The sequence below is a fragment of the Notamacropus eugenii genome, chromosome 6 (genome assembly GCF_028372415.1).
Source record: "Notamacropus eugenii isolate mMacEug1 chromosome 6, mMacEug1.pri_v2, whole genome shotgun sequence".
In the NCBI taxonomy this organism is placed as follows: domain Eukaryota; kingdom Metazoa; phylum Chordata; class Mammalia; order Diprotodontia; family Macropodidae; genus Notamacropus; species Notamacropus eugenii.
The window spans coordinates 386,222,984-386,239,300 of record NC_092877.1 but is presented as its reverse complement, the minus strand read 5'-3'; the positions used below and the strand labels follow the sequence as shown (position 1 = coordinate 386,239,300).

The following is a 16,317-nucleotide window of genomic DNA, read 5'->3' as shown; positions in this document are numbered from 1 at the left end:
CCTCCGGCCCCGGCCGGGTCCCCGCCGCCGCGTCCTTGTCCCCGCCCAGCCGGGCCGGGCCCGCTGCGGCCGGATCCCGCGCCCCCGGACCCAGGGCCCGACGGACGCCCGGACGCCCGGACCGACGGCCGGACCGAGGCCCTGAGGGACGGAGCGCGCGCCCCCGCGGCCCCCGCGCGGCCCGGGGAGCCCCCGGCCCAGCGAGCCCGCCCAGGGCCCCGGGGGCGGCGGGGCGGCGGGCCCGGGCCATGGCGCTGAGCTGAGCGCGGCGGCGGGAGACGACGAGGGGGAGGAGGACGAGGAGGACGACAGGGAGGGCGAGGAGGAGGAGGAGGAGGCCGGTGAGTGAGGAGGGCGGGGGGCGCCCGGGACTACCCGAAAGGTCGTGGGGTGCGCGTGGGGGCACGCGTGGGCGCGCTGCCCGGGCCGGGGCCCTCCCCTCCTCCCCTGGCCCGTGTGTCCGGAGCCCAGAGCTCGTCCTTAGAGGACTCGGCCCGGGACGGATGTCACCCGCCTGAGCACCACGTGGCCCGGGCGGACTTCGGCTCCGGGGAAAAGGACCCCGCGGTGTCAGTGGACCCCTTAGCCGGAGCAGCCCGGTGCGTGAGCTGGGCGTTGGGGGTCGGCCCGCCGGGGGCTTCTCGCGTGATACATTGTGACTAATGAGGTTTGTCCCAGTGTTGCCGCTTGTGCCGGTCCTGAAGACGTTCCTCTCTAAGGGTTACAAAGTATCCAGCATCCCCAGAACTGGAGTGTATCACCTTCAGTGTGTGTTACGAACGTGGGGTCTGTGTGTGTGGCGGGGGGCCGGAGGCTTTAACGCCCATTGATAAACATTTGAAGAAAGCTGGTCGGTTTTTGGTCAATTTTCATTTGTTCCGTTGAGGTGTGGTCATGCCTGAAAGAAACAAGGAGTCCCTGCTAGCTCAGTAATTCATTGACTTCTGTAAAATGAGAGTCATCTTGGGACAGTCAGGGAAAGTACAGGTTAGAGAGAAAAGACTGAAGAAAATGGCCAGTGGACTCTTCGGGTCCCCGAGAGCTGTGCTCTCTGAATGACACTGGTCCTGAGGAGGAAGGGTTTTGTGGGTTATTGAATCAGGACGAGATACAGGGAAAGGGAGCCTTCGTCGGAGCTGAAGTCATCATCTCAGTACTGGGTGTAAAGAAGGAAAGGAATCGCTATATTTTAAAGATTACAAAGCATCTCCTGGGATGTTGGCTTGTTTTCCTTTGTTTATTATTAATTATTAAATTTATTTATTTAACTTTTAACATTCATTTTCACAAAATTTTGGGTTACAAATTTTCTCCCCTTTTATCCCCTCCCCCCCCAAACACCAAGCATTCTAATTGCCCTTATGACCAATCTGCTCTCTCTTCTATCATCCCTCTCTGCCCTTGTCTCCATCTTCTCTTTTGTCCTGTAGGGCCAGATAGCTTTCTATACCCCTTTACCTGTTTTTCTTATTTCCTAGTGGCAAGAACATTACCCGACAGTTGATCCTAACACTTTGAGTTCCAACTTCTCTTCCTCCCTCCCTCCCCACCCCTTCCCTTTGGAAGGCAAGTAATTCAATATAGGCCATATCTGTGTAGTTTTGCAAATGACTTCCATAATAGTTGTGTTGTATAGGACTAACTATATTTCCCTCCATCCTATCCTGTCCCCCATTACTTCTATTCTCTTTTGATCCTATCCCTCCCCATGAGTGTCGACCTCGAATTGCACTCTCCTCCTCATGCCCTGCCTTCTATCATCCCCCCCACCCTGCTTGTCCCCTTATTTTCCTTTGTCTTAAAATGTTCAAGATTGTGCTGAATGATCCACCAGCATTTTGGAGTAGAGGCTTGGGAAGGATATTGCTGGGATTTTTATGAATGGAATAGAAAAGCAAATTGACAAGTGCCCTTTGACTTTTCCTCCAAATTCTAACCTTTAGAGAGAAAAACAATGTGGACTCAACTTTTTTTTTCAACCTAAAAGGTTGTGAATTGTGAATGGAGCTGTGGGATTGATGGGGAGGATTTTAGGGATGATTTGTTTAAAAAGAAAAAAAAATTCAGTAGGTCCTTTGCCTTTTATTTAAATAAAAAACATTTTATTGATGTGCTGTTTTTATATCAAACTCATCCCTTCTAGCAGTTTAAGAAAGAAAGCGCTTTTCAGCCAAACCAGCCAACACGGCCTCTTTCTGACTGGCTGTGCAGTGCACCGTTCTGTGCCCCAGTGCAGAAGGGAGAGAGGTCGGGTCTGGGTCTTCCTCACTCTTCTCCAGGCCATTCTGGGCCATTACTCCTAGATTCAGCAGTGATGGTAGAGGAGGAGGCTGAGAACCCAAGTGGTTCTTCTTCTGCATGACTTCTTTGCAGCTTTTGACACTGTGACAGCCTCATGGGCAGAGCCTTCCCCCTTCACATCGTATCCCTGCCGTCTCTTGGTTCATCTCCTATACTCTCTAATATCACCCAGCTGCCAGCGCCTCCCCCTTTGGGCTGCCTTTATCTGCTTCTCTTGTGTCTGACTGCCTCTATATTGTGCATGGTAGAATGGAAGCTCCTTCAGGGCAGACACTTTCATTTCTAGCTTTGTCCTCCTGGAATCTAGCCTTGTACCTGACACACAGTAGGAGTTTCCGAAATCCTTGCCTCCCTGCTCTTATATTCCTTCCTATTTTCTCTGCTGGATCATCCTTTTCTTCCAGATAACTGAGAGTGATTGTTTCCCAAGGTTGGCAGGAAGCAGTTAAAGATGATTTTTCTTCAGGTATTCAGAGTCTGAGTGATCCATAGACTTGTGACTCTGTATTTCTTAATCTCGAACCCTTGTTTCCACTCGATGCTATCCTTTCCCGTTGAGATCTCCTAATTCTGAGGTAGATGCCGATTTGACTTGAAGGGATTTGGAAGATTCTGCTCATATTTCTTTCTTTTAGTCCATGGGCGTAGTTAGTTTTATGCCACTTTATGAATATTTATCTTACCAAGTAATCATCAGCTTCCAGTTGAGGGGCCCCAGATGTGTTTTCCTGAGCTCGGCCCAGATACCTTCTTTACCCTCTCTCCTGGAGAAGTTCTTTATGATTTTTTTCATTTATAGCAATGTCAACATTGATGTCAGTCAGCCAGTGAGCATTAAATGCCTACTGTGTGCTAGACACTGAGGACACAAGTACCAAGTGAGATGGTCACTTTCTTCGGGGAATGAATGAGAAAGCATTTTCTAAGTGCTTCCATGGTGCACGTGCTGGTGACCGACAGAGGCAGTCCCTGCTTCCAGAGGAAGCTGAGTCTGAACTAGTGTGGTTCAGATGCTTTGAACAGTCACCTCGCTGGTCGTTGGACCCCAGCTTCTCCCACTTAGCAGCCATTAAATATTTATTGACTGTCTAAAAATTCTTTGATTCTGTGGCTGTCTGTACCTTTCCCTGTCCCTGCTACAACCAGTTTGAAAGGGGAGGGAGAGATACGGGCGACTGAAGGGCATTTGGTAGAGCCTGGTCTCCTGGCCAGGGATGAGTCTCTTGTGCCCAGTAAGGCTGGTACTTGGCCAGTACCAGGAAGGAGTCTTTACAGGACCATGCTCCAAGCCCATCTCAATCCATAAGAGCTGCTGGAACATTTGCTCTGCTGGCATAGCCTTTGGGAAGCCTGGGTTACCTGCCCCATCTGCCGGGAAGAAGCCCAAAGTCTGACCTGAGAGTGGGGGCTAGTGAGGGAGCCAGCAGGCCCATCATTGGAGACCTCCTCCTTCTGGCCATCCATCCAGCTTTGCTGCTCACCTGGCCTCGCTCCTCCCTCACCTTCAGGGGGGCTTGGAGCTTTCTGGCTGACATCCTTTGCCTCCAGTCTCTCTGCTTGGCGCCCTCCCCTTCCTCTTCCCCCTTCTGTTTCCTTTTGTGTATTGTTGCTCCCTTAGACTCTGAGCTCTTCGAGGGTTCTCGTATCCCCAGCCCTTAGTCTAGAGCCTGGCACAGAGAGGGTGACTGGTAAATGTCTGACTGTTAATTGATGGACCAGACCATCCATATGCTGCAGGACGGGAGGAGAATATGTCACCCTCCTTTCTGTGGTGTTTCTGGTCCTGTTTCCAGAACCTCATGATAGTCTGGGGATGGGGAGGCTTTCTGCTATAGTCATCACCTCCATTTAAAAGTCCTTTCATGTTTTGACCATAATGATTTTATTACTGTTACTGTTTTTTGCTTCATAATGTTAGAGATAGAAGAGATCTTTGGAATCATTTGGTCCGAAGGTTCTTAATCAACATTAAGCACCTACTGTGTGCCAAGTAATGTGCTCAGCCCCAGGGATACAAAAAGAGGCAGAAGAGAATCCCTGCTCTCGAGGAGCTTACAGATTAACGGGAGGGACAGTATGCAAAGAACCACGACAAACTGTAGACGGGGTCAGTTGGGAATAACTATGGTTAAAGAAGACTGGGAAAAATGTCTTGGAGAAAATGAGACCTGAAGGAAGCCAGAAGGTGGGGATTCTGGGCACCCCTCCTCAGCCAGGAAGAAGAGGATTCTGGGCATGCTAAAAGTGCCCAGAATCAGGAGATGATGAAGTGTCTTGTTCCAGCAAGACAGCCAGTGTCACTGGATCCCAGAGTCCATGGAGGAGAGAAAGGCGTAAAAATGGAAAAGGTGGGGGGAGGAGGGGTGCAGGTTATGGAGGCCTTTAATAGCCAGAGTATTTTCTCTTTGATCCTTCAGGGCATAGGGAGCCCTGGAGTAGGGCTCAGTGAGTGATGTGTGCACACCTCTGCTTGAGGAGGAGCATTTTGACAGCTGAGTGTAGAATGGTCCGGAGTGGGCAGAGACGTGGCAGAGAGGGGAGGCTGAAAGCCTGCCACCAGGGAAGTGGCAGGGTCAGAGGAGAGAGGGAAGCGTAGCCAAGAGGGGTTCTGAAGGTAAAATCACACAGTAATAAGGAAGGAGGGAGGAGGAGGGGAGAGGGCTTTTTTGGGGAAAGATAATGAGGGTTTTGTAATTTAAATACTGAGTTTAAGATGTGTGTGGAACAGCCAGTTAGAAATATCCAGTGGGCAGTTGGGGTCAGCAGAGAGGTTAGGATCATCGAAGTACATTTGAGAATCATCAGCGTAGTGATAATTGAGTCCTTGGGAACTAATGATCAGCAAGTGAAATAGGATGGAGAGGGACGAGGACCCAAGAAAAAACCCTGGGGAGCCCCTGTGCCAAGGCCCAAAGCTAGCAGGAAAAGAAGGGGTGTGAGCTGGATGATGATCCAGCAAAGAAGACTTAGAAGTGTAGTGTCAGATAGGGAGGGGTGTCTAGAACCCTGGAGAAGAAATAAGATCTAGGAGGAGAGAGTGAGGATCAGAGAGGTGAAGGAGCAGGAGAATTGAGAAGAGCCATTGGGTTTGGTGATGAAGCTGATTCTAACCCTAAGTCTTTAGAAACTTTGGGAGAGATCACTTTTGTTGGAATGCTAAGATTTGAAGCCAGGCTGTGGAAAGTTAAGAGAGTGATCAGAAAGGAAGCAGAGATGCCTGTTAGACAACCTTCTGTGAAGGTCAGCCACAAAAGGGAGTGGAGACCAAAGCTAGCTGAGAAAGATGAGCAGGTGAGAACATGGACATGCTTGTAGCTAGAAGCAAAGCAGCCAGATAGAGAGGAAAGATAAGTGAGATAGTAGGGAGGATAGAGGAGAGGAGAGGATGGGATCACTTGAACAGGGAGAGAGCTTGGACTTGTTTAGGAGTAGGGTCACCTCTTTATGTGAGACCAGGGTGAAGGAATAGATGGTATGGCAGAAGGCCTCTGAGGGATATGAGATGAGGAGAAGGTAGGAGGACGTAGGGTTCCACTAGCTCTAGCCAGGCCAGGTTCTCAGCTGAGGGGGTGGACTTTGGGGAACTTTGGGAGGAGGAAAGGATAGCTAGATCTCTGTGGAAGGTTGATAAGGGAAGCAGGGTAGGATTGCCTTGAAACAGTGAGGGCCCAACTGAAGTTATGCAACAATCAGCCAGCATTTCTGTTTATTAAGCCGTACTTGTGTAGGAGCAAAAATGGTGAGCTGATGGGGGAGTGATCGTAGGTTTGGCAGGACAAGATCATTGATGTATGATAAGGAGGCAAGGGACTGAATAGAGAGCATTCATCATTGGTTTGCCAAGGGGTCACAGTGGGGAAGGGGGAATTGAAGAATTGGGAAGGGATTGAAGGATTAGGGGTCATAATGTGGACAGTGGACAGGGTTTGGGGTTTCCAGGCAGAGAGGGTAATTTGTGATCAGCTAGGGGAATTTCAAAGTTCTTCTACTTGGGAGGAGTGCACTTTTGGGTGATGGCAGGATCTTTGTGTGTGGCTGAAGTAGTTTGGAGGAGTAGGGCATGGGAAATGGTAGGGTGAAGAACTGGGAGGTTGGGATTTTTGCAGGTGTTTCAGTGTGTATGCTGAAAAGGCCCCTATTAGGAAGGCAGGAGCTGAGGAGGAGAGGCAGGCTGAGCTGGGCCTGAACTCAGTGTGGAAAGAAGGAGGCAAACAGCTACCAGTGTTTTGTTGAGGGAAAGAATCTCATAGGGGCCCTTCAGAATAATGTTTGTAGATGGAGAAGATATGAAGGATTGCAAAGGAAGCCAAGGATAGTGAAATCTTGAAAATATTTAAAAGGGAAGTCATGGACCCCAAGATGAGATCCCCTTATTTACACAGTCCAACTCCCTTGTTTTATAGATGTGGCTATTGAGATCTGAAGGAGCAATGAGTTTGCTGTTCTGGACAGTCTGAGACTTTATTTTGTCTCAGATCAACACAACGAGAGCACAGATACATAGAATGAATGCCCAGACTGACAATCTTGTTTTCACTTTTTCCCTTTCTGTGCAAACTCATAGACCCCTGGCTAATCCTGCTCAGTTCACATGTCATTTGACCATCCTAGAACACGTGGCCTTTCTTCTTTTCCTTTGCTTTCTGGGGGACAGATTTCTGCTGTTTAATGATTGGAGACCAACAGTCTGTTGGGTAAGTCGTTGCCTACAGTCTGACAGATGTTAGCACTCTGCGCTGATCTTTGGTGGCTTAGGCACCCTTGGGCAGGTGCAGCTGATGGTCTGTGCCAGGCCGTGGGGGATTATCCTGTTGAAGTTGGTGAGCAGGTTGCAGCTGGGACTACTTTTCTTGGAAGTCGAAAGGAGCATTTGCAGCCAGATGACCACAACAGCAAAGGAGCTCAAGATCTGCCTGCCTTCACTAGCCAGCCATTGAATGGAGGTGGGCAGGTGATGAAGGCTGGCACCCTGTTTGGATATCCTGCCTTGGGCTAGGGAAGGAGAGGAGACTTTGCCTTCTTTCCTGTTTCCCAAAACCAGTTCATTATGAAATTTCTAGTTCGGCAGCATTGTGGGTAAAATGAAGCAGCACTGTTGAAAGTTGTGGAACCTACCTCAACTTCTATTTAAAACATCACTTCTCTGGGAATATGTTTCTAACTCTAAATGAGCAGTTTGTAGGTGTGGGCCCAGCTCCCTGGAAATTGGGGATTATCCTCAGGTGATAGGACTTTGAATGTGGAAAATGTGCTTACCTCCTTGCTGAGGGTACTAGGTAAGGGCTCCTTGAGAGTGATAAGTGCTCCCAGGAATGTTCTGATCGTTTGTATTTCTGTCTCCACTTGGTTACGCTGGCTGGCACAGATTAGACATTGACTCTAGTAAGTCCTTGTAGATTGGTGACTCACAGTCTTTATTTCCAGTCAGTCCCTGAGCATTTATTAAACACTTACTCTGAGCCAGGTGCTAGGCTAAGGCCCCAACAGCCTGGGGCCTCTCTCCTTAGCTTCAGACCCCTATATTCAACTGGTTCTTAGAATCTTGGAGTGGAAGAACTGGCTAAGACACGGAGCTCATTCAGTCCAGCCTGGATTTGATGGGTAACCTTCCTTGGCCTCCCTCCACCCCCAGTGGGCCATCCGTCCAGCCTTTTTGTCTAGACAGGTTTCCTGGGAGGGAGAGTCCTGCTCACTGGCTAGGAAGTGGACAGTGAGTCTTCCCACATGGCTTATGCTTTCTGGGCCCCTCACCTAGCTCCCCCTAGCTCTCCTATGGGCCCTGTTGTGAGCGCTTTCTGCAGAGGTTTCTGTTGAGTTTCCTCATGGCTGTCCACTTCTTCTGGAGCCTTTCTGTGACTTGGCTAATAGCAGGCACAGACTGGGCCCAGGGCCTTCTGCCTTGCTGGGCCCTGGCCAGGCCTGAACACCATAGGGTGCTGGACCCCAGGTTCTTTGATTTTTAAAAATATTATGAATTAAATAGTTCAGTACACAGAGAACAAGGAAGAGGCTTCTGTGTGAAGGTGCTGGCTTTTACTGTGTTTTAGAAGAGTGTATTCAGTTAAACAAGGTGTCTACCAAAAAAGGGCTTGTTTTGTATGTTTTGTGACTAGATCCCTGGTTCTTTTCTTTTCCCTGGGCTTTTTCCTTGGTGGCCCCACCCCCATTCCTGTTCAGAGCAGTAGTATCACCTCAGCTGGGTTTCTCTCAGTGGCCTCATTTCTGGTGGACTGCTTAGTTATGTCTCTACTGACTTCTCATTATTTCTTACATCTGGGAAAGGAATGAGCATTTATTAACCACCTACTGTGTGTCAAGCACTAAGTTCAGGAAGTAACTGCTGTTACGGTCTCCATTTTACAGTTGAGGAAACTGAGGCAAGCAGAAATGACATGATTTGTCTGAGGTCAGATTTGAACTGAGTCCTTCCTGCCTCCAGGGCCAGGGCTCTGTCCCACTGGGCCACTTCTTGAGAGGGGAAATGCTTTGATCATTTGTATTTCTTTCCCCGCTTAGTCTCTTAGGTGCCTGAATCTAGTAAGTCCTTGTGGACTGGTGACGTAGCCGTTCTTTTCAGTCAGTCCCCAAGCCTTTATCAAACACTTACTCTGAGCCAGGTGCTGGAGCGCTAGGACATCTAGCCCACCATGGATTTAGTGACTTAGGACAGACAGGCTTCCAGCTTCTCTGCTGTCGAACTTCATGGGAGTTTCTCTTGGAGATGGGTAAAAAGCAGCTAGCATTTTCTGCTGCTGTTGTACATTTCTGTGTGTTTACATTTATCATACGGTTTGAGCCTCACAGGCGGTATTTCCTCAGCCTGCTCCCTGTTCAGCACGCGTTGTTCTTCCCCTTTGGAGCAGGCCGGGTCAGGGCTTGTCTGCGAGTTCCCAAAGAATTCAGTCCCGCTCTTACTTCCATCTGTCACTGCCAGCCTCAGCTCCTTTTGCCTCTGGAGCTGCTTTTATGGGGTGGCCACGTGTTTGCATCTCTTGTCTGACATCTGCTGTCCCGCCTGTGTGCCTCAGTGGTGGCCAGAACGGTGTCCAGAGAGCCAGCGGGGAGCCTCTCGCTCTCCCTTAATTCTAGGGCCTTTCCTCCCTCCATCGTTTTCTATCCAGCCTTCTTAGAACTTCCTTGAATTTGTTCGCTTCTTGTCTTCCCCGCCTGCACCTAGGGCTCTGTCTGAGCTCCTCTTTGGCCTTTCCCTGTATCCTGAGCACTTTGTATGGTGCTGGGCACACAGTAGGTGCTTCATGATGCATCTTGCCTAACTGTGTGAACTAGGCCTATGCAGAGGGGATAGACCCTACAGATGAGTCGCTTTTGGAGGAGATGAACACCTGCCCTGGTGAGCTGAGGCCACTGAACCTTGGGAGTTTTGAAGGATTGCCTGGCCAGGCTTCTCACATCTGTGTCTTTTAAACATGTGAGTTGGAGAGTTGCTTGTGTGGCGCCACGCACATTTCTTTAGACAGTTTCTTTTTGCTTATATGAATTTGTCCTTTGAGCTTTCAGAATTTAATTTACAAAATAGTTTTATTGATGCTTTTGGCTTTAAAAAAAAAAACCCAAACCCAGTCATTTCTCGCTATGTCCCCTGTCCCCAACCCTTCCAACTCCCTCTGCCTTCTACCAAAGGAAAATAGCCAGGCAAAACCAACTGCCAAAATGACCCTAACATTCCACACCCTTAGCTCCCCATCTCTGTTGAAGGAGGGAGGTGCATCTTTTCTTTTCTCCAGGGCCAAGTCAGAGCATGTTTGTAAAGAGCTTAGCCTAGTTTCTGGCACATAGTAGGTGCTCTGTAACTGCTAGCTACTAATTAGCTGTTAAGTTTGATGTGACTATGAAACATCCACTTGGAAATGAACAAAAGACAGTTGGTGATGTGGAACTGGAGCTCAGGAGGGAGTCTAGAGGGCTGCATCTCCTAATCGGGAGTCCTCTGAAGGGGCTGCTAAATTGGTACCTCCTGGGAGTGCTCTCAGGCTCGTGTGATTCCACTGCCCTAAGGCAGCATGTCCTTTAGACAAAGTAAACAAATATCCACTGGACTGGTGGTAAAGGTAAGTGGCTTTGCAGCTGATTGAAAAACTGCTCCAAGAATTTTCATTAGTGCAGTGATGACAACTTGAAGGGGTGGGGGGAGTATCCAGTAACATGGGGGACAGGGCTGCCTCTGCCCTTCGTCTGTTTACTAGAATTGGTAGGCAGTGGCCAGGGCAAGGTGGCGCATGCCTTTGGCACCAAGATGGTGAGCTTTTGAGAGGTGGTGGAGCCTGGGCAGGACAGGGAGGCCCAGTGTCGTAAAGAATTAGTGGGCAGTGAAGAACCAGGAAAGGTTTCTGAGCAGTGGAGTAAGGTAAACAGTTCAGATCTTGGCTTCCCAAAACAAAGACCTGACCGTATGTTTCAGGCTGGGGGGGAGCTGCAGAGTCCCTGATAGGAGGCTGTAAAATATTTTCCAAATGAGTAAGTTAGGAGAGAGTTTTTGTTTTTGTTTTTTGGTCTAGAGGACCAAAGGGTGGGTGAGGGCCTTGTTCTGCTAGGCCGTGGCTGGGACGGGGGCTGCAGCAGAGGAGAGACAGCTGGAGGGCAGAGGCCAGACACCTCTTGCTCATCTGAGGTCCTAAAGCAAAGATTCTTTTTCACATGTTGGTTGGACTAGATAGAGGCCCCCTGCAGTCCCTTCCAGCTCTGGAATCCTGTGATTCTGTGTTGGTAGCCTGGAAGTGCTCTGGCCACAATCCCTTGAGTTTGTCAGCAAGTAGATTGACTGCCTTGGAGTCCCAGAAGAGGGCACTGGTTGTCAGAATGGCATCTAGCACAGTGCCACCTAGTATATGGTAGGTAGTAGACACTGAATAGATGCTTATTGACTGATTCATCCACCCCTGGCTTCTGGTGTAAACAAGGAGTCCAGAGGATGAGGGTCGAGAGATTCAAAAGACCATAAATCTGAGGTCATCTGGGCACAGGGTGATAATGGGGGTAACTGAGCATAGCTGCTGTGCTTCCTGGGTAACAGAGGGGCCCCGTTTCTCCCTCTGGGGTGGGAGTGTTCAGAAGAGAAACAGAATGGGCAAACAAGTGTCATTGGGGTTTGCATCAGCTTTAAAAAATATCTGAAGGGCTATTTCAGTGATTTCCAGCAAATGCCAACATTTTGAATCACAGGATTTTGAGTTGATTTGGATCTTGGAGATCATTGAGTGAAAGCCCTTCATTTTGCAGGAAGGGACATGGAAGTCTTGAGAAGTTACTGGACTTGTCCAAGGTTTCTGAGGTGATGAGTATCAGATTGGAGATTGGAGCTGTGTTCTGACTCCCCAGAGAGAGAATGCTGGCTGGCCCAGTGTGGGCTGTGTTGGCTTCTGATTGGCAGGCCACAACCTTTACTGTGTGCATGTGCATGACTCTGGGAGCCTTGGGTGCCTTACTTGACCTTCCCAGCTCTCAGGTTTTTCATCTATAAAATAAAACAAGGGGCAGTTGCCCTTTCCCAGTTCTAAATTTATGATCCTTCAATGAAAAAATTTGTTAATTGGAAATAGCTGTACACACTCAGGTTCCTTATATTGTAAAATGAGGGCCTCACCTATTTCTCAGGGCTCAGATGGGAGTTGTGCTTACTTGGTGCTTGTTGTCAGTTTGCTTCTGCAAGGTCAGTTTTCCCCACAAGGACAGAAGACCTGACCATAGGTAGGGCCTGTAACTTGCATAAACCTTCTAAAAGTGCCTTGTAGCCTCCACAGGCTCACCTTAACATTGTTAACTCCTTCCTCTCTGACCACTCCTTCTCTGTCTCCTTTGCTGGACTCTTCTCCTGATCCCACCCTCTAGCCCTAGGTAACCCTTCAGCTTCTGTCCCTCTAGGCTATTTTACTTGGGGATTTATCAGCCCCCAGGAATTTAACGACTTTCTCTGTGCTGATGATTTCCAAATCTCCCTATCGTACCCTGAACCCTCTGCTGATCCCCAATCTCACATCTCCAACTGGATGTCCAGTAGACATCTTAAAATGTCCAAAACAGAGCTCACATCTGTAGATATGATGTGATCTATAGATATAGATATGACGCAGAACTCACAACTTTCCCCTAAGCCCTTAACCACTGTCTTCACTTCCTCCTCATTTTCCTGTCCCTCAGGCTCCCAACTTGGGTCTCATCCTGGATTCCTCACTATCTCTCACTCTCCATATTCAGTATGGTGCCAATATGCCCCCTTTTCTCTTTGGACTGCCCCCACTCTGATGGTAGACCCTTGTCACCTCACACCAGAACTGTCACAGTAGCTGCTGGCTAGAGTGGAGATGTGGGGAGGGGTCTTCCTAGTCATCCTCCATTCATTCACCAGAGTGATTTTCTTGAAGTGCAGATCTGACCGTGTCATCCTACCCCTTCCCCACAAGATCTAGTGGCTCCCTATTGCTGTCAGGAGCAAATACAAAATGCTGGTTGACATTCAAGACCCTTCGTAATCTACTTCCTTCCTCCTTTTCCAGTCATCTTTTCGTCTCACTCCCCTGCATGTCCTCTTCTGACCTTGGCCTCCTGGATGGTCCTCAAAGAAGACCTTCAGTCTCTTGGCTCTGAGCATTTTCTCTGGCCATCCTCCACACTTGGAATGCTCTCCCTTCTCCTCTGTTTCCCTCCTACTAGCATACTGATGGCAAGTTCTTCAATTTGAAAAGGCTCCAAGCCAAGACCAAAGTGGAGGGAGTGTTGGTGCATGATTTTCTGTTTGCAGATGATTGTGCACTCAATGCAGCCTCTGAAGCTGAGGCGCAACAAAGTATGGATCAGTTCTCTGCTGCCTGTGCTAGTTTTGGCCTAATAATTAACACCAAGAAAACACAGGTTCTCCATCAGCCACCAGCACACCATCCACACGTGGAACCATCAGTTACAAGAAATGGAGAAGTTCTGAATGCTGTGGATAAGCTCCCTTACCTTGGTAGTGCACTTTCCAGGGATGTGCACACTGACAACAAGGTTGAAGCACGCACTGCCAGAGCTAGCTCATTGTTTGGGAGGCTCCGAAGAAAAGTTTGGGAGAGAAAAGCACCAAACTGAAGGTCTACGGAGCTGTTGTGCTGACCTCATTGTTGCATGCCTGTGAAACCTGGACAGCCTACCAGCGCCATGGCAGGAAACTGAACCGCTTCCACTTGAACTGTCTTGGGAAGATTCTGAGGATCACCTGGCAGGATAAAGGACCAGACACTGAAGTCCTTGCTCGAGCTGAACTGCCAAGCATTCAAACTATGCTTCAGAGAGTGCAGCTCTGATGGGCTGGCCATGTTGTTCAAATGCCAAATGTATGTTTTATGGAGAGCTCTCATGGGGCAGGCGATCACATGGTGGCCAGAAGAAACGATACAAGGACACTCTCAAGGTCTCTCTCAAGAACTTTGGACTTGACTATGCAACATGGGAGACACTGGCGCAGGCCTGCTCAGCATGGCGTGCCCGCATCAGAAAAGGTGCTGTGCTCCATGAGCAAAGCAGTATTGAGACAGCGCAAAGTAAACGCAGGATGCCCAAATTTGGGATATCCACCCCAAAGGTTCACGTGGACTTTCTGTGCCCACCCTGTGGTAGAGCATTCTGGGCTCATATTGGTCTGGCCAGCCACAGTCGAACACACTGACATTTCACTTTATTGTGGTGATGTCATTTCGGTCCTCTTTGAGAACGAAGGACAACAGCCATCCAGCCATCTCCCTCCTCTGACTATTGACCTCCCTTGGCTTTCTTCAGATCCTATTAGAGGAAGCCTCAGTAGTCTCTCTTCATTGAAAGGAAGGTAACTTTTGATGGCTGAAAGCTGCCTTGTTCATTTGGGCTTTACTGGCTAGATCTCTTTCTCCAAGATCAAACCTTAAGCCCATTTCACTTTGGAATGCGTAGATTGGACCACAATAGCTCCACTTAATGGATGTTTTTTGGACCCTCCTGGCTCAGAGTGAATGTCAGTAGTAACTGTTTTTCTCTTGCCTAGCAACCCTGAGGGTCTTCCCCTCCCAGTTTGACCTTTTTTTCTCCCTTTATTAAAAGGGGGCCATCCCTTGACTCACTTCTTAAAGAAGCCTATTCACAGAATGGGCCTTACCGCACTCAAAGTGAGAATCTGATAGAGACCTTAGTCTAAAGGGGCATCCTGGGCCATCTCCAGTCATATCCTGATGGATATCTGGCCACTGGACCCAGGTGGCTCTGGGGGAGAAGTGAGGCTGGTGACCTGCACAGCCCTCCCTCCCTCAAATGAAAGTCAAGTGCCAGCCATGTCATCATTTCTCAGGTGTCACGGTCCTCTTGGAGAATGAAGGACAAACAGCAGTATTTCCTGTTTGCATGTAGATCTCTGTGTGTGTTGGTTAGACTGTGAGCTCCTTGGGGGCAGGGCCTTCTCTCGTTGACCCGGGGGCACTGCGCGCTGGGCCTGACACCTGGCACATACTTGATGATGGATCCCCATCGGGCTCCCAGACTTTACTAGAGGATGGCATGTGGAAGACTGAAGCTCCTTGCAAACTTCCCAGGCTAATTTTTGTGTTCTTGCGCTGGGCCTCCACGTGGTTCTCTGTCCTGGTGCGCCCTCTGATGGAGGAAGAGGAGGTAGCAGTAAAGCACTGAACTACTGCTCTATCACATTTTTCTCCTAAAGCTTTGTGCTGGTGTCTCCATGGCAGGGCCCATTGTGGTTTTGTCTGTGTGCCCTCAGCACCCAGTAGCACAGAGGCTTTCATACAGGAGGGGCCTGTGTTGGATTCCTGTTGGACCAGACACTTGGGCACATTTGAAATCAGTGCAGTGGGGAGTGTCTGCCGGTGCGAAGTCCACCTGGACTTGAAATGCCAGGGGTGATTGTTCTGACTACAAACTGGGTCAGCCTTCTCTCAGCGGTGGCAGTCTTACAAAGTATAAGATCTTGGCATAATGTGGCAGTCGAGTTGTATGATTAAACCCTTGAGGATGCTGCTGGTGGAAAGTTGTCATCTTAACTCTTAGAACCATGCTTCTCATTTTGAGAGGATCATTTAAGTATCTTTCCTAATTATAGCTTATTTTATTAGCACCATCGAATTGTTTGACCGCATACAAAAAGTCTACTTATGCAAAGAATGTATGTTCCAAATGTAAATACAATGTTGGTTTGGGCTGTGCTGTGTACAATGGTCTTCCTCAAGCCTAAACACAGGAACAAAAGGCTGTATTATAAGAGACAGCCTGAGATGGGAAGTGATAAAATGGCCATTCACTAAAGCTTTGTTGAGACTTTGCTGGTAGACTTGTAAAATTTCCATGTATTCATGAAATTTTATTATGTCATTCTCATTGTTAGGGTCTTGGGACTGGCCTCAGCCTGGTAATGGTTGTTTTATATATTTAAAAAGCTGTCAGTTCAGTTTGCTAAATGTTTAAGTGCCCACCCTGAGATGGATTCCAGGAATCATAGGTGAAGCAAAAAAAGAAATGATGAGGATGTTACAAGGAATTAAAGGCTCCTGTGTAGATGACTTGAAACAGGTACCAGAGGCTTCCAGCACCCAGGGCACTTCATTCCATGCATCATTTCCTATGTGATCTAATTTGGGTATACCTCACATCACCTGGCTTCTAATAGAATGTAAGTTCCTTGACACTCAGAGATGTTTCCTGTTTTATCTTTGCACCCACGGTAAGGTTTAATATGGAAAAGGTGCTTAATCAGTGCCTTGTGAGCAAAGGAATGAGTGCAGGATGGAATGTGTGAGTGCAAAGAAATCCAGAGAAAATGATTTCAGGAGAAATGCCCTGAGGCTGTACATCAGCACAAAGGTAGCATGCTTCTGTAGGTGCCCACTATGTGCCAAGGATTGTGCTACACTCTGGGGATACAAATATGAAAAAGAAAGACATTCCCTGCCCTGAAGGAGCTTAGTCTTAATGGGGGAAAACCAAACAAGAAAAAGCTTTAGGGCAGGGAGGGTGGGTTACCTGGTGTGGACTGCAGGTGATGATGGG

At 48.7% G+C, this 16,317-nt stretch overlaps 1 protein-coding gene across 4 annotated transcripts in view; it reads left to right on the top strand.

Moving 5' to 3' along the window:
- Positions 1-219: 219 nt before the first annotated feature.
- The window catches only part of ATP13A3 (ATPase 13A3), an 80,672-nt gene continuing 64,574 nt past the window's right edge, over positions 220-16,317 (top strand). For 3 of the 4 annotated variants that reach the window (XM_072618901.1, XM_072618898.1, XM_072618902.1), the window contains exon 1: positions 220-341. The gene's annotated coding sequence lies outside the window, so the exon portion shown is untranslated. The remainder of the gene's footprint in view (positions 342-16,317) is intronic. The other variant, XM_072618899.1, reaches the window with a different exon arrangement.